Source organism: Arachis hypogaea, chromosome 8, assembly GCF_003086295.3.
Source record: "Arachis hypogaea cultivar Tifrunner chromosome 8, arahy.Tifrunner.gnm2.J5K5, whole genome shotgun sequence".
NCBI lineage: Eukaryota > Viridiplantae > Streptophyta > Magnoliopsida > Fabales > Fabaceae > Arachis > Arachis hypogaea.
The window spans coordinates 14,311,159-14,317,362 of record NC_092043.1 but is presented as its reverse complement, the minus strand read 5'-3'; positions in this window follow the sequence as shown (position 1 = coordinate 14,317,362).

Below are 6,204 nucleotides of genomic sequence, written 5' to 3'. Positions count from 1 at the left end.
GATGATTTTGGTATATTTTGGTTGATTTCAAAAAGGGTTGAAACTAGCATGTTTTGGTTGATTTTAAAAAGGGTTGAAAATGACTTGTTTTGAAAAGGGCACCTTGTGGTTTTGTATGAAAACATGGTTTTTGGGCATACTTTGATGGGACATAACTTGGACTCTGGATCTCTGTTTTGTGCCAAGTATTTAGAAGTGAAATTGGATCCGGGATGTCCATGCCGTTCGAAGAATGGGTGAAAAACGATTTAAAATGAGAAAGTTATGTCCGTCGGAAGATTGGGGGTTGAATCTGTGAATTCTGCAGCTTTTAACTTAGAAAATTTTTAGCAGAATGACCCTCCACGCGTAGGCGCATTTGGCGCGTACGCGTCATTCTTCAAGAAGGCACTATCCACGCGTGCGCGTGGTGTGCGCGTGCGCGTCGATGCGCTGCACCCAATGCCCAGCCATTTTTCCCGAGAGTTGTGCCAGAGTTGTGCTAGTTTTGTGCCTGGGGCGCAAATGCACCCACGCGTATGCGTGGCTGACGCGTACGCATCGTTTGGCTGTGTTTCAATCTGCGCGTCCGCGTGTATGACGCATACGCGTCGATGAGCTTTGTGGCCATCCACGCGTGCGCGTGGAGTACGCGTACGCGTGGCCCTGTTTTCATCCCAAAGTTGATTTTTGAGTTTTAAAAACTAAATCTCATACTTCTAAGCCTCCGATCTCACCCCTTATGTATTAAATCATTATGATATGCCTAGCAATGAGAAAGGAGCTAGGGGATGTGGTAACTTGCGAGTGAAGCAAGGGAAAAAGTTATGATCACTGATGATCAACGATGATTATATGAGATATGGAGGATGACGGTGGAAGTACCGTGTATGCCATGAGCCGAAGGGCTATATTTATTGATAAATGGCTAGTTCTTGATTGAACCATGAGCTGGATGGCTAAGTTATTGCCAGGTTATGGCAAAGCCATCATTGAATGAGATAATTTGAGCTCCCTGGGAAGACACAGTGAAGTGGTTTCACTAGCTTCAGGTGAGAGTATGATGTATTGACACAAAATTGCTGAGGTAGAACAACTGGTGATGATTTTGTTTATGATTCTGAATCTGATTCGTGGGAGAGTCAGCGAGCTGGGGATCATATGAGATATGAACTAGATTTAGTATCCCCTTATGACAGATGCCTATTTATGGATTAGTGAGAATCTATGATGGATACTTGGTGAAAAGGAGTTTAGGATGCTTAGTAAGTTTTTATTGCAGTGCATTGTATTTATTTGGCACTTTTACCGTACTGGGAACCCATGGGCCCGGGGTTCTCATTCCGTATATATCTCTTGTTTTTCAGATACAGGTCCAGGTGCTCAGAAGTGAGTTGTGGGTCGTCTGAGAGACGGCGAAGATCATTATTTTCTCTACCTTGTGTTTTGCTTAGAATCTCTCCACCTTTGCTTTGAAAGGATTATATTATGTATTGTACTCTTTTGGAACTTGCCTATAGAGACTCTTCTGTTTTCTTTGGGAGAGATTAGGATATACTGTTGTCAGTTACTTTCATACTGTACCCTAACCGGCCTAAACTTTGCGGGTCGCGACTAGTGTCTATTTACTTATGTTATATATATATATATATATATATATATATATATATATATATATATATATATATATATATATATATCCATCTGTTATCTATCTCTTAATCTGCTTTATGTCTTGTCCGTATATCGCTTTCAGCTTCACAGTTTAACTTTTTGTTGTCGAAACGTGAGTGATACGTCTTCGCAATTTTATTTCTACTCTTTTCAGGCTTCTCGATTAATACTTCTTCCGAAATTACCTATATTTATATATTAAAAATCCACCTGAGAGTCGTACCACTGTAATATCATTGACTTATGACTCGAGCAGAAGGATTTGAATAATAGGGTGTTACATTATGGTATCAGAGCAGTTCGTCCTCGTGAGCCTGAGGGATGGAACTGCTTATGCTTCAATGCATACTCTGAGTCTGTGCATGTGCTAGTTAGGGTATCTAACCGATACATCTAGCATGAAGTCCATGAGTGTACCTTTGGTACTTTGAAGCACTATACTTCCGATATTGAGACTGATCAACTTAATATCGATTATTTGGTGTGTATAGGAACCAGATGGCGCCTCGTGGACCCGGTCAGGGACGTGAGAGAGATCGTACTAGTTCACAAGAACCAGAAATCAACCTGAATAACCCGATAAACCTTATGGAGGCGTTGGAGAATATGGCTGCTGCTATGCAAGCCACTGCGGAGGCTCTTGGGCAACAGATAAACAATAATGGCAATGGCGGAAGGGAAGCTCAGGACCCGATGACACTTGCAACTTTCTTAAAGGTTAATCCACCTAAGTTCAAGGGAACCACCAATCCGACTGAAGCTGATACTTGGTTTCAGGCCATGGAGTGAGCACTACAAGCGCAGTTGGTGCCTGAAGAACAGCGTGTTGAATTTGCTACCTATCTGCTCACGGGAGAAGCATCGCATTGGTGGCAAGGGGCTCAACGTCTCCTACAACAGGGGAATGATCCTATCACTTGGGATGCCTTCCAGGTGGAATTCTATAAGAAGTACTTTTCAAATTCTGCCAGGACAGCCAAGGAATTAGTGTTACTACAGTTGAAGCAAGGTGCTATGTCCATATCTGAGTATACAGACAAATTTGAGGAGCTATTCAGGTTTTTTCGCATGTGTCAGGGAGCTCCGGGAGACTTCGAGGAATGGAAATACATTAAGTATGAAGGAGGGCTCCAGAGCGACATCTTGAGTTCAGTGGGACCAATGGAGGTCCGAACTTTTTCAGAGTTGGTGAATAAAAGCAGAATTGCTGAAGAGTGTGTGAAAAGGAGGGTTGCAGGGGAAGGAAGTCATAGAGAGCACAACCAAGGATTCGCACCAAGGGGTCGAGAGTTTAAGGAGAGAGGATACATACAACACTTTCCCCAAGGACGGAATAACTTTGCCACAAGTGAGGAGTCCCAAAGGAATGGTAAGGAAAAACGGGCAGCGGCTGCTTCTAATGTTTCGAGCTGTCAGATGTGTGGAAGTCATCACCCAAATAGGCCATGCCGATTGGGGTTAGGCGTATGCTACAAGTGCGGGTTACCAGGGCTTATATCAAGAAATTGCCAACAAGGAGAGAGTCAGGATGCGGGCCAATTGCGGCAGTAAGATTGAGGTAATTGCAATAATCAGGCTTAAATGGCAGTGTGTGATTTTATAATACCGCCTGTATAGTAAAACTGGGAATGTCGAGCTTAATATTAGACTGAGAAGCAAACCGGATGGTCCGAGTAAGGATTTACCTTAATACAAATGGATAAATGCCTGTGATGTAAATGATTTTCTGTTGAGAATGATGTGTTGTGTTCGTTATGTAATTGGTTGATTTCTGGATTTTTTTGGTGAAACGGATTGAACCTGTGACTTTTAGTTCCTTTGATTTAAATAGATAAGAAATGGTCCTAAATGATGGATTTGAAAACGTTGATTTGAAATGCCAGTCAAGCTAAGTTGTGGTTAGGTACTTGAGGAAATAAGTGATGGAGCTAATACTTGACGAGAAATCAAAGTGGCATAGCAGAAGCTTGCTAAAGCATTAGCATAGTATGGTAATAATAAGAAAAAGTGGGGTATGATTAGAAATTCTTTATGCTTTGAGTACTTAAAAGTTTAGTGAGCTTATACAGATAATGATTCTAGATAATTGGAATTAATTGCGGCTGTGAGCCTTGATGGTTCTGAAACGGATGAGAAAATTATCATTGATGCGTAATCGGATTTAGATGATGATTGAGTGCAAGTTGTCGTGTTCGAGAGATGAGTGCTATGATGTTTGGTCATGGTGACCTTGGATTTAGATCAAGATTTGTAATGATCGGTTTCAGAGGAATCGTTTGGAAACCTTTAAATTGCAATGCTGATGCGGTACTGAGATTGGTTTGAGGGAACCCGTGACGGGTGGTAAACTCCAATTTTTGGGGAGGTGCTATTGAATTTTTTTCCAAGAATTTGAAGGAGTGTTGGTTATATTTTTGAAAATGATTTTTGATCTGAGTAACTTCAACAAAAGAGATGTGTCTCGAAAGCTTTTATAGATTAGTAAAGGAAAGCGGATTCTTAAGAGTTTGTCAACTTGTTAGTCCAAACTCATTGAATTCTAAAAACGAAGAAAGATTTGATTGATTATAGTGATGTGGGATGATGGCTATGATTAACGATGATGGCAATATTATTGATGACATGATTTGAGATTTAATAGGGTGTAGGTTGATGAGACGGTAAAAGTAAGGAACGAGGCTGTTGGTCAGCGTTGAACGAACGACCGAGACCCTTAGGAATGGAGAAATCAGAGCGCGGCAACGGAAGCGCACAGAGTAAAAGAACCTTGGAACTGTTATGTGTTTGATATAAAGGCAAACTATGCTCGCGTACTCGTAGTGATGGATGGAATTTTCGAGGGCAAAAATTTTTGTTAGGGGGGTAGAATGTAATACCCGGTCTAACCGAAATTAATTAAATAACAAGTTAAGTAGGAGCGAATATGGGTGGAAGATTTGGCAATTGGAATTTGATGATTTAAATATGATATTTGGATTCAGTGAATTTTTCCGAGTCGGAAAACATAGTTTTCTACGTAAAAGTGCGCAGTGGAATTTTGACCGGAAGTACCGGCTTAGATCTTTCTGGTACTGCAGCTGAGAAAATTGATTATTAATAAATAAGATTAAGAAATGAGGAATTATAATTAGGGGAGGTAGAAATATTTGAAGTGCGATTTAGAGCGCTAATCTTAAAGGTTTTGGTCCAAATTGGGCTAACAGACAAAAATAAGTGAACCGAGTCTAAGTGGGCCCAAGACCCAACATATATAAACATTATTTATGTGCATTTCAGCTCATTTTGCCCTAAAGAAGGGGTGTTGGGCGCTGAAATTGGGAAGAGAGAAGAAAAGAGAGAAAACCTAACTCTCTTTGATCTTCAAATCACCATAACTTGAGCTACAGAGCTCCGATTGACGAGCCGTTTGCGGCCACGCATCGCTCTTCTCATTCTCTATTTTGTGGTGAGTAATCCACTGTCCTCTGCTCAGTTTTCATTTTCCTCTTCAAATTCAAATTTGGTTTGGGTTTTGAGGAAACCTTGTGATTTTGGTCGTTTAGGAGTGCTCTAGTATGAGCCATGGGTGATATTCATCACAAACTTCAGTGGGAATGAGTTAATTATGGAGTTTTGAATGAATGTAGCTCTGATACCTGGGTAGTAGTAAGGGTTGTGGTTCGTCCCACTTGCTCCAAGTTAATGTTTGAGATTTGATAACAATGAGGATTGATAATATGAATTGAGATTGAATGAATATATGTTTGAGATACCTGGGCAGTAGCAAGGGGTTGTGGTTCGTCGTGCTTGCTCCGGGTCAATGCTTAAGATACCTGGGTAGTAGCAAGGGTTGTGGTTCGTCCCACTTGCTCCAGGTCAGAGATTGTGACGCCTGGGTAGTAGCGGCAGTAGTGGTGAATCCACTCGCTCCAGGTTGAGCTTTTAAACACCCGCCTGGGTAGTAGCCGCAGTAGTGGTTGTTCCACTAGCTCTGGGTTGAGCGGGTAGTAGCAAGGGGGTTGTAGCTCAAATCTACTTGCTCCGCAAGGGGTGTTTTTGTCCAATGGTTAGCTACCAGGACATGTCGGGTTGGCTATATAACCGACATATGATATCATCAGCCATAGGGTAGGCATACATCATTTGCATATGTTTTAATTGTTTGGGTTTGTCTATTTGTTTTGGATTTCTACATCATATATGCTATGTTACCTGATTATGTGCTACTTGTTCTACTTGTACCTTATTTGTGTATTACTTGCCTGTATTGCTTGTGTTTGTACAACTGAGAGGCCCTTCATGCTGGTGTCGGTGGATGTTGGGGGCTGTTCTTGATGAGATGATTTGATGATACGATTGCATGATGATGATGATTATTGAATGAGATAATTTGAGCTCCCTGGAAAGACACAGTGAAGTGGTTTCACTAGCTTCAGGTGAGAGTATGATGTATTGACACAAAATTGCTTAGGTAGAACAACTGGTGATGGTTTTGTTTATGATTCTGAATCTTATTCGTTGGAGTGTCAGCGAGCTGGGGATCATATGAGATATGAACTAGATTTAGTATCC